At 38.3% G+C, this 23009-nt stretch overlaps 1 long non-coding RNA gene across 2 annotated transcripts; it reads right to left on the bottom strand.

Annotated features, from left to right (window-relative positions):
- Positions 1-18891: 18891 nt before the first annotated feature.
- LOC131549045 (uncharacterized) lies at positions 18892-21360 on the bottom strand. Of its 2 annotated transcripts, none has more exons than XR_009273321.1 (5): positions 21296-21360; positions 20855-20973; positions 20066-20527; positions 19837-19958; positions 18892-19204 (listed from the first exon to the last, which is right to left on the bottom strand). It is a non-coding gene; the product is annotated as an uncharacterized LOC131549045 (long non-coding RNA). The 2 variants fall into 2 exon arrangements; XR_009273320.1 differs by having other exon boundaries at positions 20066-20287.
- Between the last annotated feature and the right edge of the window lie 1649 nt (positions 21361-23009).

Genomic DNA, 23009 nt, shown 5'->3' with positions numbered 1-23009 from the left:
TTAGATCACATTCACTGCTGACCATGCTTTTCCACTTGGCCTCCATCACATCTGCATCTCCGTTAGCAGTGGAAGCTGCAGTCCAGTAGAGGTGTTCATAACAGCTCCACTGCTTCAGATCTTCACACTCTCATCATCCAAAGCCTTATAAACACACCACATGACAAAAAAAAAATAATTACCAATTAGTTGTACAAACAATGACACTAAGCTGTAACTAGACTTGATGGTTATAATATTAGCAAACTGAGGTTAACCTACCAGTTATGCCTTCTCATGCAGTAAAGTTTTTACACGTTTTTTAAAAATATTTTGCTAATGCTTACAAGCTAGCTGCGATGCTTTACAATAACTTATACACGTCTCGTTGTGTGTCATTATTTAAATAATTATGTTCACTGATTTGGTAGTTAGCAAATGTTAAAAAACAAGACTTACGGTGCACAGTTGACATTTTTGTGAATCAGCATCTCTGACGGATCCGTGAGCATCCGTGAGGCCCGGAATATATCGTCCTATTTCTTGTTAGGAAACCTGTGGACTCGATGTCCTGACAGGCTGGAGTTAGTGTTACCTCCACAAACACAATTTACCATTACGATGATAAATTGAAATAAAAATAACTCTCGAAAACACACTGACTCGCGCCCGCTCCCACTGCACTGAATACCAACAGAGCGCGGCAAACGATTCCCTTATGTGACGTAATATGACGCCATGTTGAAAAAAAAACGGTTTTTGAGAACTGTCAAGGAAAGGGTCACTTTTTCTTCTAAATTTGTACCCTCACGTCTTGTAAAACATTTTCAAATCCTGCATTAACGGTTCATATGGTATTTTCATACAAGTTCATATATTCATTTCGAAAAAGAATTTAACCTGCAATATGCATTTTAAGGGTCCGTGATCATTACACGGAATTCTGTGAGACCAGGTTGATATAGTTATAATGAGAAGCTATGAAGTCCAGCATGGCAGTGAAGGCCCAAGTGACAGAACACTTCATAAATCTCTCATCACCTCATTCCTCTACCATCTGTACAGCAGAAACACAATGCACTATTATGCTTAGACAAGGCTACGTGCACACACATACATAAACAGTTGGTCTCTCTCTCTAGATCTTTGTCTTCATCTCCTTCCCGCTCTTTAAATTCCCTTCAGACTTGATTAAGACTCATTCTTCCAAAGCCTGTAAACTTGACTAGGATTCCTGTGCTTTGCATACGTTAAGCTCAGCTCTGCTAGCGTTGGTATGACTTAGCGCATTAGCTTTGAAGCTGCTCTTATTGCTGCAGTAATACCCCATCCAAGGCTTGTTAATACTGTTCGCTTGCCCCAGCAGACTGACTGACAGATGCACTGATTAGCGTAGCCTGATAGAAGGGAGTTTGGAAGGATATGCATGCTTGGTGTGAGATGGCAATATGGGATGCAACGCCTCCAATGTTCTTATAAGATTTACACAGTTAATCACTTCCCTGATAACTCAAAGTTACATGGATTTGCGTGACGGCAAATGGCAGAACTGTGGCCCTCAAAGACTGTACAGGCTAACCCTTGTGAAAAAAGTACACTTTAGCAAACATTTAAAAAGAGTTATTTATTACAGAAATAATAGACTATAAGAATAGGCCTACATGGTAACACATTAGAATAGGGAACAAATATTTACTATCAACTATTAAGAGTTTTCCTTGAACAAATTCCTAATTTGCTGCTTATTAATAGTTAGTAGTTTTTAAGTTTAGGTATGGGGTTGGATTAAGGGATCTAAAATATGGTCATGCAGAATAAGGCAATAATATGTGCTTTATAAGTACTAATAAACAGCCAATATGCTAGTGATATGCATGCTAATAAGCAACTTGTTAATAGTGAGAATTGGTCCTTAAAATAACGTGTTACTGAATATAATAATAGAAAATACTTAAGTGTGAATGTAATGTAATATTTTTGGACACTTAATTTTTACATCAACTACTTTACAAATAAATGAAAATATAGTATAAATATTAGTTGCATTTAGAGTGCTTTTTTCTTCATTAGAAAGTACACCTTTATATGTAATTTCATAATCACTTCTATGGTCTTTGAAATAGGGTAAAATATGTTAAAATGTCCTGTTGAATGTACTGAAAAGCATATATGGTAACCTAAAATATACAATAATCTATATACTAAAACATAATAAAAATGTTATAATCAAGGACTTTATTGTATGTGATTTAGTATTCTAGTCAACAAAAGCATACTTGTTTAGCCCCTAAAAAAAAAAAAAAAATATATATATTTATATATATATATATATATATATATATAAATTTTAATTAAAACTTATTATAAGTTAGATATACTTATTGTATAAGAAATTATATGATCTAGTACAGTTTAAAAAAAAATGTATATACTTTTAACATTTGAAGTACTTTTTAAGCGCACTTCTTTTTCACAAGGGAAGGTAACAACCTTGAATCTTATAAAGAAAGTTTGTATCACCGGTATCATGACAATATGAGGGCTGCAACTTTTAACTGTATGTGAACAGATGAGTTTGTTGAGGAAAGTTTTGAGGCAAAAAATGGAAAAGGGAATTGCTGAGAATTCACGGAGACCCTAATTAGTCTAAAACAGTTCTGTGAGACACCAGGGAATTAATGTGGGCTTGAGGAAGGCATATTTTGAGCACAAGCACAAGGTCCTGTCAGAAATGTAGATGACTCTACCTCTAAAAGGAGTTAATGGAGGTGTGGGAGGTGAGAAGAACTGACTGGCAGCAAACATTCTGAGATGTGTATACATAGAACGGGGTGGCTGGCCTCTGTTTAACCTCAGATGTACACTTAGCATTGCAGGCTAAAGCTAAAAGGAATAAGTATTTAGTCTGAAATACCATAACAAGTCATGTAATCTACATTATAAATACATTTATAATGTCTAAGACAAGAAGCTAACGAGTAAAGTAGCAAGACACCATCTCTCCATTAGGCTATGTCCTCTTCATACACAAACAGCTCACAGACACATTCGACAATCAAAAGCTAGATTTGGTTTTGACATGCTGCCTAATTGCCTCCAAACTTGGCACACATGCCGTGCTCCACAGTTAGCTGCTCTGTTAGCGTCTGGCTAACAGTGTCTGGCCGTCAGAGCTTCCCTGCAGGGCTCACTGCTCCCACCCTTCAGCGACCGCTGGTCTCTCACAGATGCTACATTAATAGTGAATTGACAGGCAGTCTTTGGATGTGCGTGGACCACTAATGAAGCAGCCTGCAGCCATTGTAAGATTTTGCTCTAATGTGCCACATGCATAGGCCCAAATTAGCGTGATCCATCACAGCTGCTTCGACAGGGAGGAAAAGGTGTAAATTTGGCCTGCTGTTCATACGCGTGTATGTGATCTCTCTGTTTCCTCTGGGACGCGGAAATCCCTGTTCTTCTCTTTAGCCTGCACTCGAGGCCCAGGGCACCTAGCATCTTCATATCACTACAGGAAATAACCCCTTCTGCTGTTTGGCATTTCGGTGTGAGTTCCCATCGGGTGAAGGCGGCGGAACAGTCTGGAGGCTAAAGAGACAGAAAGCGTGAGAGAGACAAGAAAGGGGGCTGCGGGAGCGAGGGAGGGGGTTCCTGGCGATGAAAGAGTAGAGTGAAGGAATGGGGAGAAGATCAAAGCAGACTCCTCCACTGTGCTTCTCAGCATAAAGCAATCTCTTTATGAGCAGCCAAGAAAAGGGACACGGTGGCCAATAAACACACACACATACAGTACACACGTCACTGCCACAATATGGTGGAACAAAAGCTGAACATACAATGTAACAAAACATTTTTGCAATACCATAAACAATCTAGTTTGATGATGTGATGTATTATTATGCGAGAAATGCTATGAATGAAAAATTATACATGAACTTCCTAACCTTTTTTGTATTTAGAAAAATTCATATTTCTAAGTTACTGGTGCACGTAAGCCTGAAACTTGATGAAAGCAGCAACAGGCGGCTATATAAATATTTCGTAGACAGTACAACATATATATAAAGGTTAGTTCCAGTCCTCGGTTCTGATTGGTCAGCAGCTGTGTTTTATTTACGATAAAGCACAGCTATGACCACATCATCCAACGGTTCTGTGTATCACTGACCTTAGCAACCACCATTAGCAACATAAAAAAGCAATAATGTAGCTTCAAAACTAGGCTATTCCATGTATTATGGAAAATTAAATGTTTGTTATTTATTTAATGAAGTATGAATGACCCCTGCTGGCATTGTGTTGCATCCTCCATCTTTAATTTTGAGACCATGCCCTTGAGACCATGAGGATGCTGTCAAAATAATGTCATAAATAGATTTTCTTCATCAATTAACTTCTATTAACTAAATTAAATCAACATTTGGTGTGACCATCCTTTGCGTTTAAAGCAGCTTTTGCCCAAGGAGCACTTGCGCATAGTTTTTCAGGGAGCTTTGCAGGTAGGTTTCATGAAGCATCTTTGGAGACTTTGCCACAGTTATTTTGGATTTAGGCTGGCCGCACACTAGACGATTTTCAAATCATGGGTATCACGTCAGAGGCAGCCTGATCAAGAGTCTGACACGTAGCATTTGAGTTCGGGGGCGCTCCGTCTCCATCGGGAGCAGATAAATAATAGTAACGACACCACACAAGAGAGGATTTTTGGACAAAAAATTGTTTGCGACAAGCCTCGAATCGGGGCTTGTCGCATCCCCTCCCCGTTCGGCAAATCAGTCTTAAAATCATCTAGTGTGTGGCCAGCCTTAGTCTGTCTCAGTTTGTTCTGTTTCATCATTCCAGACAGACTGGATGATGATGAGATCAGATCTCTGTGTGGAGCAGTGGCTGTTGTCAGACTCCTTGTGCAAACAAAAATCTCACTAGATTATTTCAATTAATGGCAAAATAGATATTTCTTACTGACACACTACAGCAAAAATAGAAATAACTGACTTAAAACCATTTTTAGCTGGTGAAAATACTGGTGTTCTAATAATTTTGGCCATCAATGTATATATACATACATAATGTGCATATAAAAGCTTGTAACAATTAGTAAAACAAAGTAAAGTTAACAAAAAAAAAAAAACCCTAAAAAAAAAAAAAACCTAAAAATATAAAACTGAAAGCAAACTGAAAATATTTCTGTCTAATCAGACGCTCTCTAGAATGAGAATTTTCCTCCCCCACTAGCTGTTACTGACTGGTAAGTCATCTCATTTATAAGCTGCTTTGGATAAATGCGTCTGCTAAATTATTAAATGTAAATGTAATCCATTACATACTCTAATAATGCATACATCATCTTCAATCTCCTTCACGACCTATCAGAAAATCTGGAACAGAGCGACTAACAAAGACAAATATTTCTGTGCCTTGTGATCATCACAATCAATCAAGTGAAAGCTTTTCAGGTCTTCTAAAGCTCTCACATAAGATGTGCTTTTAGTTGTCAAGTGGAGACACCTGCCTCACCACAAAAAAAGATATTGATTCATTAAAGCGAGTCTTTAAAGTTGGTTACTCTTGAAATGTATGACAGGTTAACCTGTATGATGTACAATTCAGAAGCATGTCGAAAAAGTTTGAATGTCTCAGGATGGTGCATCGCTTCAGTGCATTTGCTGAACATTTTCCTGCACATATTATACATTTTTGACATCAGTCTTGTTTACATAATCATAATGAAACAACACGAAAGTAGCATTTTCAGTCAAACATTTTTTTCCCTTTGTTGACTGATGAACACACGCAGATTTGGTACATAATCATAGAAGTTCAGCAAACTGTATGTGCTTGTTTGTCCTGTAATTTCCAGACAACTCCCGCTAAGTTAAACAAAAGAAAACCAATAAGCCTCTTCATGATGCAGAGAAAACTAAGATGTCTCACACTTCTACAGGGAGACGCATGCAACATTTGGTAACAAATGAACTGTTCATATCATCAGCAAAACCACAGTAAAGAGAGAGTTTAGCGAGAAACACTGGTCTCACTGAGAGCGCTTTTGCGAAGCGTTTCTAAATGTACCAATATAATTTGAGTTAAAGATGTAATTACTGCTGGAGTGCTGCTGATCTTTGCTGTGAGGAAGTAGCGATGTGAGCAATTAGTGTAAGATTTAAGTCACTATCTTCTCAGTGCCAAATATAGCATCTCTGCACACAAACACACTCACTTTATTCTGGGAGCTCATATAATTTCTTGTTATTTGTCTTCTTTTATGATAAATTCATTCTCTTTCTTCCTAACACCTTCTCACAAAAAAAAAATACTGTGGTGGTACCTCAGCTAATACTGACTAGAAATTTGACAAAAATGCTACTGAAAAGGAAAAATGTTGCAGTAAAAAATAGTTTTGATCTGTTATATTTCATAATATCTAGATCTTTTAGCTACTGTATAAAAATACCATCATAAAGGTTTTTTTTTTGTTATAAAGAAGGGATAAATGTTTTATACATTTTTTAATTTTAGATTTTTTTTGTATTAAAAAAATTATAGTATAAAATTTAAAATCTAATAAAATATACATAAATATGTGTGAGTGTGTGTGTATGTATAAAGTCATATTTTTTTCACCAAGCATACATTAAATTGATCAAAAATAACAGTAGAATATATATATATATATATATATTTGCAAAAGACTTATATTTCAAAGAAATTCTGTTCTTTTAAACTTTTTATTCAGCAAATAGGTCAAAGTCAAGTCAAGTTTATGCATGCAAATAATCCTTAAAAAATACTACAAAAATACTGTTTTCAACACAGCATAACTTAAAATTCAGCTTTGCCATCATAGAAATAAATGGCACTTTACAATTTGTAAAAAAAAAAAAAAAAAAAGTAATATTATTTTAAAATATTACTGCTTTTACTATATTTAATAAACATAGCCTTGGTGAGCATAAAAGACCATAAAATAAAGAAAAAAATAAAATAACCAATCTTACCAACCCCAAAATTCCAGAATGAGCTGTGTATGTTTATTTTGCTCCCAACATTCTAAATCGTACATAATCGTTGACCAAAAAACATTGTATAACCATGGTACTTTTCTGTCATCTGTCGATAGCCGTCCCCTGTCCTTTCTGTCACTCAGCAAGTAACAAATATCCCAATTTCACCCTGTTGTGTTGATGTTCTCTCTGTGTATGTGCAGATGGCTGGCATGGTGCCGGTGGCATGTCAGTGTTGTCAGTCTGATGCCCTCTTGGAGAAGGGTAAGTGGCAGCACACACTCTCACCCTGGGCACTTGGGCTGATGGCATTTCAGCACAGCCCATGGGGAGCACACATACTGTATACACACACTGGCACGGCCCTTAAACGCTGGTCTGTGTGCTTGTGATAACCGTCACTGCCGCCACTCTTCGGCCCACTGTGCCAGCCATATTCCATCTAGCACTATGGCAAAGCCAACACACATATACACACTCAGACATACAAATACACAAGCAAACGCATTCCCAGACTCACACAAACACCAACATACTAAAGTCTGCTGGGTAATCTCTGAAAGGACAACTGGACATGTGATCGAGGCTTGAGACATGCTTTCAAAGATTACAAAGCTAAAATCTTTAGTATTGAATAAGCTAGTGTAAACCTAAAAGTTAACAAAGACTTTCTATTTAAAAAATGAATCAAATTGACAATTCATCTCACACTACATACATTTTTACTATAAAATGCTAAAATCCCCCCTGTCTTTGTAACAACTGCTTCCAATAAGCATTAGCAAGATGCAAATTGTAATTCATTGTTTTTGGTTGAACAGTCATTCTTTATTATTTGTTTCCTTTCCTAATCATAACTAGAGTAGGAATTTATTCATTTAAAAAAATGTCTTTAGAAGATTACAGTACCGTGCAAATGTTTTATATGTCTTATATGTCTATGTTCACCAAGCCTGTATTTATTAGATAGATACAGATAGATTAAAGTAATTTCAGTTTTCTATTGCATTATATTTCAAAATGTAAAAGTAATTTATTCCTGTGATGGCAAAACTGAATTTTCAGCAGCCATTATTCCAGTTTTCAGTGTCACATGATCCTTCAGAAAGAAAAAAAAAAACTACTGATCCTAAACATTTGAGAATATTATGCAATGTAAAAGAATAAAGTCATAGCATTTTAAGATTAGTGTTAATATTTCAAGCAGAAAATAATTTGTCAAACTATTTCATTGGGGTCAAGATGTTGTATAGTCACTTAAATGTTATGTATGTGCAAAATGTCCATGTTAACAGTGAGTTGTCAAATCACTGTTATTCTATTAAACTATCTGGCACCATTATTACTATTATTATTTATTTATTCATTTTTCCCTAGAAAGATGTGATACTATTAGAGTGATCTGAAATTACTGTTGAAAACAGCTGACAGTGAAAGTACACATCACAGTAGTTAGCCACATGGGGTCAGGTCAACATAACTCCCTTATTTGTCATTTAACATCGCTGCACACACACACATCAATGCATGCAGACACACCTCTTTTCCGCGATAGATTCCCCTGATGCTAAAGTGTCTATAAATACAGCATGCAGATCCCTGGTGGTTTGAAGCCATTTCAGCAGGAAATAGGAAAACAGCAGAGACGCTCAAGCTGAACTTTATTAAAATTCATAAACTGTGAATAACAGCCGCCTCAACCATCAGGGAGCACTGCCTGAGATTTTTGGGCCCTTTGGGATGCCATACCTGCCCTGTCTCATCACACTCAGTTAAAGAGTAAAATGAGAAACATAAGAAAAGAACAAACACAAAAAGAATAGCACTATTGTAATGGAGACTGTGCGCATAGCCAAGCGCTTCTCAGTCATGTCAATCTCTTTCAGTGTTTTCTGGAAGTGATGAGTTGTGGTGCTCAGTCAACTCCAGCTGAGAGAGGGCAGGACAATTTGATTGGTGCAGATCTGCATGTGGTCTACTGCCTGTATTTTCCTGCCCAGTCACGGCTATTGCTGAGCTTGTGCTAAAATTTCAACTCGCCTCTGTAGGAGATAAAACAGTAGAATCAGAGAGAATGTGAAACACCAGAAGTGTGTTTAGCTAAAATACACTCTTTGACCAACACTTAGTCACACGCGTGCAAAAACAAATTAGGTCAGAAAATAATCAACAGTACAAAAATGGAAAACAAAACAAAATATGAGAAAGAATAAATGTAGAAATCAGTCGTTTAACTACAGCAGAGGCAGATCTAGAAAATTATTAATGTGACAGGAGGAATAGAACACCAAAACAGGCATCCATTCACAGCTCTTGTGGATTTATGGCCTGACATATGCATTCATGTCCATTAATTTGCTAAATATTTGCATTTCCTCTGAGGGACCACAAAAAAAAACAACAACAACAAAAAAACATTTTGTTTAAAAATGATTAAAAATGAATAACAAAATACCAATATCCAGCAACCAAGACACTGTCTATTAAACACATTAAAATATTCTAAATGTGTTGGAGCTTGAAGCAGTGGTTATTATTTCTACCTAAAGAAAACAAGTTGTTTTATTAATATACTAATGTATTTAGATGATAAATCAAAAGTTTTATTATAAACAAAACAATCTATTACAGACAGTAACAAAATTTGGAGTAGGTCAAGTACGAACAAGCTGTTATATTAATATCGACATGGATGAAATATAAATCACAAGTTTTCGTGCATTAATTTTATGCACAGCAAAAACAATCTATTAAAGTTACCAACAAATTACAAATGTCTGTAAAGTTTTTAACATTAGAAAAAAAATTACAAAATGTCAGGATTTGTTTTCCAAATAGTGCTTGGGTTTCATTTCATTTATTATCTGTGATTTATGATTTTCAATATATTACAAATAATTTGTTCACTAATGATCCGAAAAGCAACTATTAAAAGTTGAACATCAGTAAGTAACAAATTTAACAAAATATGCTTTTCATTGTATTTAAGCAATTAAAAATAAATGCTCGATGGTATAGTCCACCCAAAAAATTTTATTTGCTGAAAATATACTCACCTTCAGGCTATCCAAGTATATGAGTTTTTTTCTTCATTGGAAAAGATTTGGAGTAATTTAACATTACATCACATGCTGCATCACCATTGAATCCTCTGCAGTGAATGGGTGCCGTCAGAATGAGAGTTCAGACAGCTGTTAAAATCATTACAACATTCCACAAGTAATCCACATGACTCCAGTCTATCAGTTAATGTCTTGGGAAGCGTGTTTGTTTTTGTATGTTTGATTGGTTTATTTCTTACATACTTACAGCTATTTGCTTCACAAAATGTTAATTTATGGACTGGAGTCGTGGATTACCAACGCTATCCCATGACCAATTCGTACATATTTTACGAGGTGGCCAATTCGTACGACCTCACTCATATGATTTTGTACGATTTCTGAGGGGTAAGTTTAGGGGTAATCATTCGTATGAATTCCTACGAATCTGCCACCTCGTAAAATATGTAAGGTTTTACACAAACCGTAAAAATTTGTACGAGTGAGGTCATACGAATTTGTACAAATTAGCCACTTAGTAAAATATGTACAAATTGCCGTGAAATCACGTTGGGATTACTTGTGGATTATTATAATGATTTTTTTCAAATTTCTCCAAATCTGTTCTGATGAAGAAACAAACTCGTCTACATCTTGGATAGCCTGAGGGTGAGTATACTTTTGGCAAATTTTCATTTTTAGGTGAAATAATCTGTTTCAGAAGCATTTAACTGTGTAAACATCAAATGGAACTGAAAATGTGAATTTATATTGAGGTTCAGGAGACCTTCTTGCCTTGTTTCAGAAGTCCACCGCATCCAGAAGTCCAGTTTCAAAGAAACATCCGTCTAAACACTTTCAGCTGGCAGGGTTAAGCGATCATGCCACTTCTTTTCACCTGAGCAGGTCATTAGTGGAGCGACTAAGACACAACATTTAGCAATATGATTTGGCTGTCCGTCCACAAACCTTTAGCAGTGCATTTCATCTCTGCCCCACGTATAAATAAATCAATAACCCCCGTCTGGCCCATGTGTGGCCCCCAGGCGTAAAATTGCAGCACATCATCAGTAAAATTGTCTACCAGCAGTGCTGTAAAACCTATAATGATTCTGCTATTATACAGAGGTATGTTGAATAATAAAATACTTTAAATTCACATTGCCAGAGCTTCCTGCCGTGAATAACGATCACAGCAGGAAAAACCACCACTAAAATCACTGGGTTGTCCGACAAGGAAAGAAAAAGAGAATGAGACTCCCAAAGGAGAAATATAGAATTCGTTTAAGGTAATTAGTGGCTAATAAACAGGAGAATTGATTTAGCGCTCTTTCAATTAAATATTTCTATGAAAAGATAAGAGGGGCATTCTTCATACTGCTGTTGTGGGCAAATGGATTTTCTACTTTTTTCTAACTTGTTCTATATTTCCAGGGTGGGTAATGAAAACAGCACAAGGCTTAATGGTAATTGTGAAAAGTGCTAAAGATTTGTTCAAATCCATGCTTTGGCCACATTCTCGCTCTTCTCTTATCTATACTTCTTTACCTTGTTAGGAAATATTAAGTACATGGTGAAATGTGAGGTGAGATTTTTAATGGAGATTGGAGTTTCTTTCCAGTTTATTATAGAACTGATTTAAGTTTGAGGCCACAAAGTTAAATGACTTCCAACAAGGCCCTAACCAGTGGCGGATTAAGACCCTTTGGTGCCCCTGGGCAACGACACGTAGAGTGCCCACACCCGCCACGCCATACCACAAAAAAACAAAAAATAAATAAATAAAAATAAATGGATGAATGAATGAATGAAATGTGCTTTATGTGATAATTTACATTAACTGTATTTTTTGTTTTGTTTTGTTGTTTATTTTTTACAAAATTTTATATTAATAAACTGATCTGATAACAAGGCTACAAAAATCCTTACAAATCAGGTTACCACTTTTTACAGTGTACTCTGATAAATTATTTATAACTTGTGAACCCACCTCTTACAGGTGAAATCTGTTCTAAGATGAGATATAAATCTGAGCTGTATGCAGCACATTGAAACATTTTATAACTAGTGAAGCCAACTCTCACAGGTATAATAATCCAATCTGTTAATCACTTCAGACTCTGTGGCCAACAAAGAAAGTGTGGATAGTCTTTTTAGAGTCATTGTTGTCCTCAGCTAATTTTTCATTAATTTATATTTAATTTACAAAATCCTTTTCTAATGTTTTACTCCCTTGTGTAAAAAGGGTGTTTTCAGAAATGCGACAATGAGTGCATGGTCTTGTTTGCAATTACATATATAGCGCTTAACAAATTTATTAGGCCACCACCCAATGTTAGGTTTGTGCCACAGCTGCCCTAAACTATAAGTATTGGTCTATTGTTGATTACCAAAATCATTTTTTTTTTATGTTTCTGTAATGGTTAATTCACCAGTATGTGTAAGATCTTTAGTCACAGTAGTGTTTCTAACGCTATAATATAATTATTGTTGGGACTGAATGGATTCGAAGATAGACTGCACAAAAGTTTAATCAAAAGCAGGTCTTTGGGGACAACTAGAAACTATTTGGAAGTCAGTAACAACAAAAGTGCATAAACATTATGCCAGCAAGAATGCAATCTTTTATCAAGGCCAAAGGAGGCCATACAAATATAGGGTACAACGAGGCTAAAGCCCCACCTTAAGAAAAAAATGTGCTATTACCTGTGCCTAAAATGTATAATTGCAGAAAAAATTTATACGTTGCATTGAACATATTTGGAGCAACAGATTTTGTGTGAAAATAAATCATTCAAGTTGTTTATTTTGTTTAAAAATCTTATAAATGTATGAAGTGGCAAGGGGGTAAAACGCCCACCAGCATGGGGTAAAAGGCACACGGCATTGATACAAATACTTCAGCTAAAATAATGTTTTGTTTAATAATGTCTAAGTTAATACTTGTTCAAAACAATCACTTTAGCAAAGTTTGTACTGTTTTCTGCTTAATTTGAAAAAAAAAAGAAAAAGAAAAAAGTTAAATAAATATAGGCTTACTGTCATTAAAATTTTAATATGAAAAACATATTTTAAAATACAGAAACAATCATTTTAATAAGTAAAGATTCTGAAAGTATTGAAGGAGATCCAATAATAATTGAAAATATAATTACAGTAGTAACAACAAATTATATTTTATTATATGATATGATTAATATCATGTTTTTAAATATGATGGCTTCATTCTAAACATGGTGATTATCTCTAATATGGACACATACATAATATATATGATATTTATAACAACATAATATATGATATTTACCACGTGAATCTAACCATGTCATGTGAACAAATGGAAAAGTCAGCGATCTATTAATTATCATGTTAATTACTGTGCGCCTTTAGCCCCAACAGCAGAGACGCTTTTTACCCCAAATACCATACTTTTACATATTCTTTCATTATAAGTTAAGTTAAGTCGTGACGTATTGTCAAGTATGGTGACCCATACTCGAAATTGGTGCTCTGCATTTAACCCATCCAAGTGCACACGCACAGCAGTGAGTAGTGAACAAATGCACACACACACACCCGGAGCAGTGGCCAGCCATTGCTCCAGCACCCGGGGAGCAATTAGGGGTTCAGTGCCTTACTCAAGGGCACCTTAGTCATGGTATCGAAGGTGGAGAGAATGCTGTTCATTCACAATCCCCACCTTCAATTCCTGCCAGCGCGAGAATCAAACCTGCAACCTTCAGGTTATAAGCCCGACTCCCTAACCATTAGGCCACGACAACCCATTATTTAAAAACTGTCCCTTTAATTATCTTAAGCAAAACTGAAAATCATAAAGAAGACATTTTCTCAAAATATATGCATTAATTTTAGCGATTCTTATTTGCTACTTAAATCTACAACATTTTAAAAAACATAAAATATTAGATCAAGTAAGCACAGAATCAACTTTGCACTGCTGCGCGTGATCGCGTCAAATATATTTCCCTATCTGTCGGTCACTACGAGTTATGTCGTGACGACATTAGGGGATTCACTTGGGAGCCCCAATCATCTCTGACTTTAAGAGAAAACATAAATGAATATTGGCTAGTAGATTTTGCATACCTGAGCCACTCCCCGTGCATACGGGTATAAATAGGCGACAGGTGCACCCACTCATCAGATTTTTGCTTCGGAGCTGAGTGGATTAATGTCTTGATCTCCACAAAGCCATTCATCATCTGTCTGGAAGCTGTTCTGGTTGGCGTCACAGTGCGAACAGCGGTGTCCCTGTCTGCATCGATTCCCCTGGGCACTTCAACTAAAAGAGCAGATTTCCTAAAAGAGCAAATCACGGTCGGTTCACGTCTTTTTAAAGACGCCGTTCTGGCCGTGTCCTCTTGGTTTCGGTCGTTACCTATCCTCTGTCGACAGCCACGATCGTTGTCTCCAGTGTCTGGGCATCCAGCACGCTGAAGCTGCATTCGTGGATGGTTTATGCGTTCGTGTTGAGCGTGTAACCATGGCAGCGCTGCGAACGCGCTTCTCTCTCCTCACGGGGATGGGAGGGCTCCCTCTGTCACTACCCGTGCTAGCTTCTCTGCCATGAGCAGAGAACCATCGGCTAGTGCTTGGGGCGATCTGAGGGTTACAGTGAGAGCTCTCCACTGGGCCAGTCCCCACGGACCTTTCACTCCTCCCGCAGCAGCTGTTCTGTGCGGCTCCCCAGTGATTCTGCTGTGCTTTCTTACGGCGTGCCCAGAGTTTCATTCGGTGTGCCGATAGAGGATTAGATGTCGATCGCAGCATTGGAGGATGGGCAATCGTCCTCTGAGGATGACGATTCGGCGGGGCTGCCCCCTCGGGTGTTGCGGCCGCCGCCAAATCGGACCCAGAGCTGACGGCCGTGCTTTCCCGGGCCGCTGCAAGCATCGGGATGGAGGCATGCACACTTCCCAGTCCCGAGCCCTCGCGACGGGATGATTGGCTCCTCGGCACGGGCTGTGGCTCATGACCACGCCCTGCCCTGGTTCCTTTCTTCGCAGAAGTGCACGAGGAGCTAATTAAGTCGTGGACGGCCCCTTTTTATGGCCAGAAGCAGCTCGTCTGCCTCCCCCATCCTCGCTACCCTTGATGGTGGGGTGGCTAGGGGGTACGTTGACATTCCCCAGGTGGAGAATGCGGTTGCGGTGCACCTGTGACTGCAAAACGCCGCCACTTGGAAGAATCGTCCTCGTCTCCCGTCCCAAGCCTGTAAGCTGATGGCTTACAGCGCTGCAGGCCAAGCAGCCTCTTCTCTGCATGCCATGGCTATCCTGCGAGTACACCAAGCCAAGGCATTAATATGCACGAGGGTAGTACCAACCCGAGGTTGAAGCAGGAACTGCGCTCAGCGACTGACCTCGCCCTATGGGCGACGGAAGTCACAGCGCTGTCCCTCGGGAAGCTGATGTCCACACTTGTGGTCCAAGAGTGCCATCTATGGTCAGCCTTGCTGAGAGGAGCGATGTCGACAAAGTGTGCTTTCTCGACGCTCTCGTCTCCCAGGCTGGACTGTTTGGCGACACTGTCGAGGACTGTGCCCAGCAGTTCTCGGCAGTACAGAAGCAGACCGAGGCCATCCAACACATCTCGCCCGTGATGCACCATCTGCCACCGCTCCGCCGCAGGGCAAGCCTCAGTCTGCTCGTCGCCGTGGGTGCCCTCCTGTGTCCTTCAGAGCTGCTCTTCCCCGTGCTGAATCGTCACCTAGGCTGGTGCGTCGAGCCTCTCGCGGGAGCGAGGCTCCCCCTGTGTTCCAGCTGGCGATAAGGCGGCCCTGACACGGGCAACCCGGAGATGTGGGAAGCTGCTCGATCTCAGGAGATGGCAAGGACTTCCCCCGAAGGAGGGCAGAGGGAGAATCATTTCATTCTGTGACCACATTGTCAAAAAAAGAGCAATTTCCCCTTCCTCCGGGTTCTCAGGCTCGTGGGCTGACAGCGTGCGACGAACTGCCTCCTCACTCTCGCCTGCGATGTCCCTTCTTGCCAGCAGCCAAGAGATTGCGGTTGGGAGATGCGATGCCTCTCCACGCATCCCTGGCCAGTCCCCCCGGGGACCTGGGGAGTTCGGCGGGGATGTGTCAGACCTTGGGCGACCTCCTAAGCTCAGCGGCGCTCTCGAGACTTCGGTGGCAGTCCGAGACACACTTGTCTTGTGCGAGGAGATTGCTGTCCTCCTGGCAAAGGATGTAATCGAGCCGGTCCCTCCAGCTGAGATGAGGCAGGGTTATTACAGCCCTTACTTCATCGTACCCAAGAAAGGCGGTGGCCTTTGGCCAATCCTGGATCTGCAAATCTCGCATTTGGGCCCTTCTCAAGCTTCCATTCAAGATGTTGACGTGTCCAATTCAAGTGCATCATCAGATGCATCCAAACCCAGGATTGGTTTGCAGCGGTTGACCTGAAAGACACTTACTTTCATGTCTCGATTCGCCCTCGACACAGGCCGTTCCTACGGGTTGCGTTCGAGGGTCGGGTCGGGCATGGCAGTACAGGGTCCTCCCCTTCGGGCTCTCCCTGTCCCCTTGTGTCTTTACGCAAGCCACGGAGAGCGCCCCTTGCCCTGTTACGGGAAGTGGGCATCAGGATCCTCAACTGTCTTGTGCGCGAGAACAGTCGTGCGATCACAGGGACCTGGTGCTCCGGCACCTCAGCCAGTTGGGGCTTCGGGTCAGCTGGGAAAAGACCAAGCTCTCCCCCGTGCAGAGAATCTCAGTATGGAGTTAGACTCGGTGAGTGTGGTGGCGCGTCTCACCGACGAGCGTGCCCAGTCCATGCTGTCCTGTCTGAGTTCCTTCAGAGGCAGGATGGTGGTACCACTGAAACACTTTCAGAGGCTCCAGGGGCATATGGCATCCGCAGCCGGAGTCTTGCCACTCGGATCGCTTCATATGGGACCACTTCAGCACAGGTTACACTCCCGAGTCCCGAGATGGGCATGTCGCCGCGGTACAGTTCGCGTGACCGTCACGCCAGCGCGTTGCCACTCATTCAGCCCCTGAACGGACCTTGTCCTTCTACGGGTCGAAGTACCCTTAGAACAAGTGTCTCGGCATGTTGTTGTCACAATGGATGCCTCCAGTGCGGGCTGGTGTGCTACATGCAATAGGCAGGCAGTCTCGGGGTTCTGGACAGGGCTTCGACTGCTTTGGCACATCAACTGCCTCGAGTTGCTGGCAGTGCTACTAGCCTTGCAGCGGTCCGGCTTGGCTAGCACGTGTTGGTCCGCACGGACAACACCGCGGGTGTCTCGGATGAGGAACAGGTCCTGCTGGTTGCGCCGTTGGTATGCACCACACAGTATGCTCCTAGGCGTCGAAACAAAAGTGCACGGGTTCACGCATAGCCTATGTGTGAATCTGACGATAGATCGCTCATCCACTGATTCACACATGAGAAAAAAAATAAATAAAAAATCCTTTTAACAAAGCATTCAGAGAACTGTATAGGCCATGGCTAGATAGAAGTTTTCAGAATACATCGCTTATTTTACAGCAGAAAATTTATTTGCGTGGTGGCCTCCCTGGACGTGGTGCCCCTGGGCACTTGCCCAAATGCCCATATAGTTAATCTGCCTATGGCCCTAACCACCATAGATTGAACATTAAGATGTGTCCTCCCAATATTCAAAATAGCAGTCAATTAGTATTTATTTTTCAATTATTAGTTTGAACAAAATTAGTCTTGACCCAATTAATTTCCAAAATACACATTTCTTGTCTAACTGTACTGGATAATTCAGTGCACATTATTCCACAATCAGTCTGTGCATTCGTGTTGTTAACATGGGCGTAGCTATGGTTTCTAGGCCCCCTAAACAGCATATTGACTCGGGTTGATATAAATATTAGGTGAAAAACTTAAAACTACAATCCTGTCCTGATAACTAACTGAAATGAGTACTAAATATACTAATACTAAAACTAAAAAAGCTTAATTGAAATATATAAAAAACTAAAACTAATATAAATGACAAGTAGTGTAGTCAAAAGTACCAACTTCGGTACCAGTTGGTACTGAAATTTTCAAATGTCCATTTCCCCCGAACATTTGAGCGCTGTTGAACAGTATTGTAGCCAATCACAGTCATATCTGTTGAGTGCTTGAACATAATGGCCAATCAGAGGTGTTTAAGAATCCATTTAGTAGTGCTCAAATGTTAGCAGGAAATGGAGGTTTTTCAAATTTTAGTACAGACTGGTACCGAAGTCAGTACTTTTGTCAAAACTAATGACATGCAAATAAAATGATTAAAAATAAAATGACAGTCAAACAGCACCTATATCACCACATGTTGTTCGGGAGGGATTCAAGAAAAATTCTCTTAGCTCATCCAAAAACAAACTCCAGCATATTCAGTTGTCAGACATGACTGGAACTTCAAATGGCACTGGCTTCTACACTCTTAGAAGAAAAGGTTCAAAAATGAACCTTTTGAGGTTCCTGGAGATTGCAACTGTGGAGGAACCTTAAAGGTTCTAATTGGAACCTTCACTTAAAGGTGCATTAATGACCCTCATGGGTTCCTTTTTTAACCTTTTTCTAGATAGCAATAAAATTATTATTATTATTATTATTATACATTACTAATCCAATTTCACTATATAGACAGAACACTGTGATTGTCCACAAACTGTTTAATACATAAATATGTATTACAAACAAACCAACAAACACATAAATGAATAAACAACAATCAAACATAAATATGTTACAAACAATCCAACAAACACATAAATAAATAAACAAACAACAAACATAAATATGTGTTACAAACAAACACATTAATAAATAAATAAACAACAATCAAACATAAATATGTTACAAACAATCCAACAAACACATTAATAAATAAACAACAATCAACATCATGCATTTATATACATATACATATACGTTAATTTAATTTAAAAAAACTGTCCATTGTGGCTGGCATATTGGTTTTGGCATTATGATACATTAAACAGTTCTCAATGAATGTCAGGGTGTCTCTCAACTTTGAAACATATTCAGTGTTGAAGATGAAGTGTAGAGCGGTGTTCACATTGTCTACTTCTCAGACCTCCTCCTCCCCTTCCATCATTATTTCTAAAAGAGACTCTGCATCCAAGGCACGTCCCTTTATAAACAGCACGGGGTTGGGTGTATGTGGTTCCTAAACAAGGAGAAAATAATGTTAATGTTAACAATATTTAGTAGTTAAAGTGAATTACTATTATTATTTTTTAATTAAGATTAAAAAAATGAGTCAGTAATAAATCTTTGACTATTTTTGAACCTGTCAATGTAAAAGAGATAATAATAGAGAGGGTGGCAAGTCGTCATGAAAAACTACATTATGAGTTTTTTGGTTGTAAGAATCCCTTACTAATATTATAAGTTGACATCAGTGAGAAAACAGTTAATTCTAAATATAACAAATTGTAATCAAAAGTATATGACCCATTAAAGGGATATTTTGTTGTCATTTACTCTCCCTGATGTTGTTCCAAACAACCCTTTTTCTTCTGCAGAACACAAAATAAGATATTTTTAAGAATGTTAAAGAATGTCCATATGATGAAAATCACTGGGGTCCAGAACAACATGTCAATGATTTTCAGTGACATTCTTGAAAATAATTTCTTTCACAAAACAAACGAAAGTAATACAAGTTTGAAACAACATGAAGGTGAGTAAATTATGACAGAATTTTTATTTTTGTTTGAATATTCCCTTTATTCATTCTTGCTGATTTTACTGTGGAACATGCACAGTACATTCATTCAACTCAGTAACAATATCTACCCCAACTGCTCTTCTTTGGCACTCGTTGATCACTGTCTGTGCCACCAGACTCTGTCTGTGACACTTACCCCTACTGGCCTTGGCCTCTTTTGATACAAATCTTGGCCAGATAGATCATCCATCTACAAAATAAATAAAAATAATAGAAAAATAAACATATACATGAAACATTCTCACTTGATAATAGAAATGTAAGTATTGAAGTGTCACTTTATTTTAGCAAACCTACCTCTACAATGGCTGCCATATTTTTGATGGACTCCTGATAAAATGATCTGTTTTCTTTGCTGAACCTGCAGCAAATTTCATTTATTTCTTCAACATTAATCAAAGGTGATCTTTCTCTTTTGGAATTTGTTTTTAAGCACATCCTCTGCCAGTCTTTACTCTCAAGAACTGGTATTTGGTAACCAGGGCTGAAGACATCTTGTTGTGTTCACCTGTTGCATACCTGAAAATAGAGAAAAACATTTTTACCCTCATCATTCTCTACAATTATAAACTTACTGCATTGTGGAAATTACCATCTATATGTGCACATCTAACCAAACAGACCTTGAATTAATTTTGATCTTGTTTGCTTTGTTCTTTCAGTCTTTTAAAGTCTTTTTTTTTATTGCTACAATATGTTGCTACAAACAAGCAATATGTTATCTTGAGACTGATCCAGGTGAAATATCAATAAGAAGTCCTACAAAAAAAGTTTGCAGAAAGATGCATGTTAGTATGGTAAAAACAGCTCAATGATTTGCAAAGATCACAATATAGTTCAGCTAAATATATGTGGACACCTGACCTGACCATTACACCTAACTGAGCATCCCATTAAAAGTGGGAATGCACTGAAAGTTGCTTTGTAATAACAATGTCAAACAAATGCATAAATGTGAGGAAAAAGTCGCTAAGTTCTTCCGTACATCCCATTAAATCTGTTAAAACAACAGGAGTCATGAAATTATAGTTATAAAGGCAGTTATAAAGTACATACAAACAGTATTATTTTAATTCAACATACTACCTTGATAGGGACAATGGTGTCTCTTTTGAGAATTGATGATAATAGCGTCTGTCGTCCAGGTTCTTCACGAATGAAGTAGCGGCATGTGACCAAGGACTCAATGTAGCTCTCAGCGCCCTCTGTTGGTGAAAATAATCAATACACGAGTGCTCGCTCGGGTAACCAGCAGGCTAAAATCTTAAAAAATATCTTGAAATAAAACATCTGAGAAAAGGTCTTCAGGTGTAGTAACCATCGTATATGTGGAATAATTAACTCTGGACCGGTAAACTGACTTAATATTGTGGCCACATTAACATAGTTTGTACTTAATTTTTCTACAATTATGTGGCCTGTCCTCATTTATTCATTATGAAACACACAATTATGACATTACGTAGGTGTTATTTTCATAGCTTTTCAAAAAGATCATAATTTATTTGAAAGGTTTTGTTGTCTTACCTCAGATATTCGTGCTTGCGCTTGAATGTTTGTAACGGTTTTTCCGCGCGACCTCTGACCTCGCGCGAAACAGTTTCAGTGCTTTGCGTTGCGTTGCGTTGCGCACCAAGCCCAGAAACCCTCGGCCTGGTTTAAATCTTTTTGTTTTGTTTGTTTTTATTATCAAAATCGAAACAATATAATCAAAATAGTAATAATAATAGTATAATAATGATAATGATAATGATAAAAACAACAACAATAATAAAACTACTAATAAAGAAAGAAAGAATAATCTTGCTGATGAAACCTTACACAACACATAGATTTGCTTCACATTTGAAGGAGTGTTACAGAATGACATAATGGTGTCCCTCAATAATATAAACACGTGCCCAACCTGATAAAAGGTGTTTGCCAACCAGATTAATTTAAAATAATTATCTTTTGTCACTTGTTTTGTTCTGAGCTGAATTAGTAGGCTTTCTGAGATTTGAAGGATGAATGTGAAATGTTAAAGGATGCACAGGTGTAAAATATGAAGATAACCTATTGAATATAAAGTTTGGTCCCACTTTATTAGGTGGCCTTAACTAATATGTACTTACATTTAAATTAATCATTTGGTACAATGCACTTATTGTGTACATAGGCTACATGTTTTTACATTGTACTTATATTTTTTAAAATACCTATATGTAATTACATCTGTAATTAATTTATGTAAGTACATTTATAATTACACTGTTGACCCATCCCTTACACTTTAACCCACCCTTAAACCTACCCAAATCACCAAACCTGTCCCTAACCTTACCTGTATCCCACCTCAATAGCAGCAGAAGTGTTTTACAATACAATATGAACACAATAAGTACACTGTACTTATTTTTTGATGTAAGTACATAGTAGTTAAGGCCACCTAATATAAAGTGTGACCTAAAGTTTATTTTTAGGGGTAAGAATTTCACCCTCTCAATTTAATACAGAATAGCTTCGTGTTCATTTATGAAGATAAAACTGAACTTTGATTTTTGTGATTTTTAATTTGTGTTCTAAAAATTGACAACAACATGGTGCCCTAAAGGTTATTGTGCAATTTAGAGATATGTGAGGTGCATGGGGCACAGACGAAACACATTGTATCAACTCAAGGCCTAAACATTTTGGTTAAACTGATGGAGGCCACAACTGCATCTGACATCACAATTAGTAACTGAATAAGAGTAAATTCATTAATACTGAGTTTGTGAATTAGTAATTTACTAATGTAACAAGCAAATGGTGTTCTAACTGTACTCAGTCTAGTCTTTACAGTACATCTTAGAAAAGGTTCATGAAAGAACCTTAACTATGCTAGGTTCTAATATGAACCTTTTACCACAACAAAGGTTCAAAAAATAACTGCTAAATAACCAGTGGATCATTATAGAACCTTTAAGTTCAACTTTGAACCTTTTGATAGCTAGAAGTTCATATTTGCACTTTAAAGTTCTTTTTTGAACTCTAAAGGTTCGATCTCTTCTAAGAGAGATATATATAAGAGCCATATATGGTCAGATGAAACCAAAAAGCAGCAAATACTCAAGATGGGTTTTTAGCAGCAAATACTCAAGATGGGTTTGGTGCACACAGGGATAAAAAAAAGTACCCTATGTGTATAATGAAATATACTGCTGTTTTTTTTATGTTGTGGGCCTATATTACTGCTGGAGGTCCTGGACATCTTGTATAG

This window comes from Onychostoma macrolepis, chromosome 01, assembly GCF_012432095.1.
Source record: "Onychostoma macrolepis isolate SWU-2019 chromosome 01, ASM1243209v1, whole genome shotgun sequence".
Classification (NCBI taxonomy): Eukaryota; Metazoa; Chordata; class Actinopteri; order Cypriniformes; family Cyprinidae; genus Onychostoma; species Onychostoma macrolepis.
Note: the sequence above shows the minus strand (reverse complement) of the source record. Positions and strands in the feature narration are given on the sequence as shown.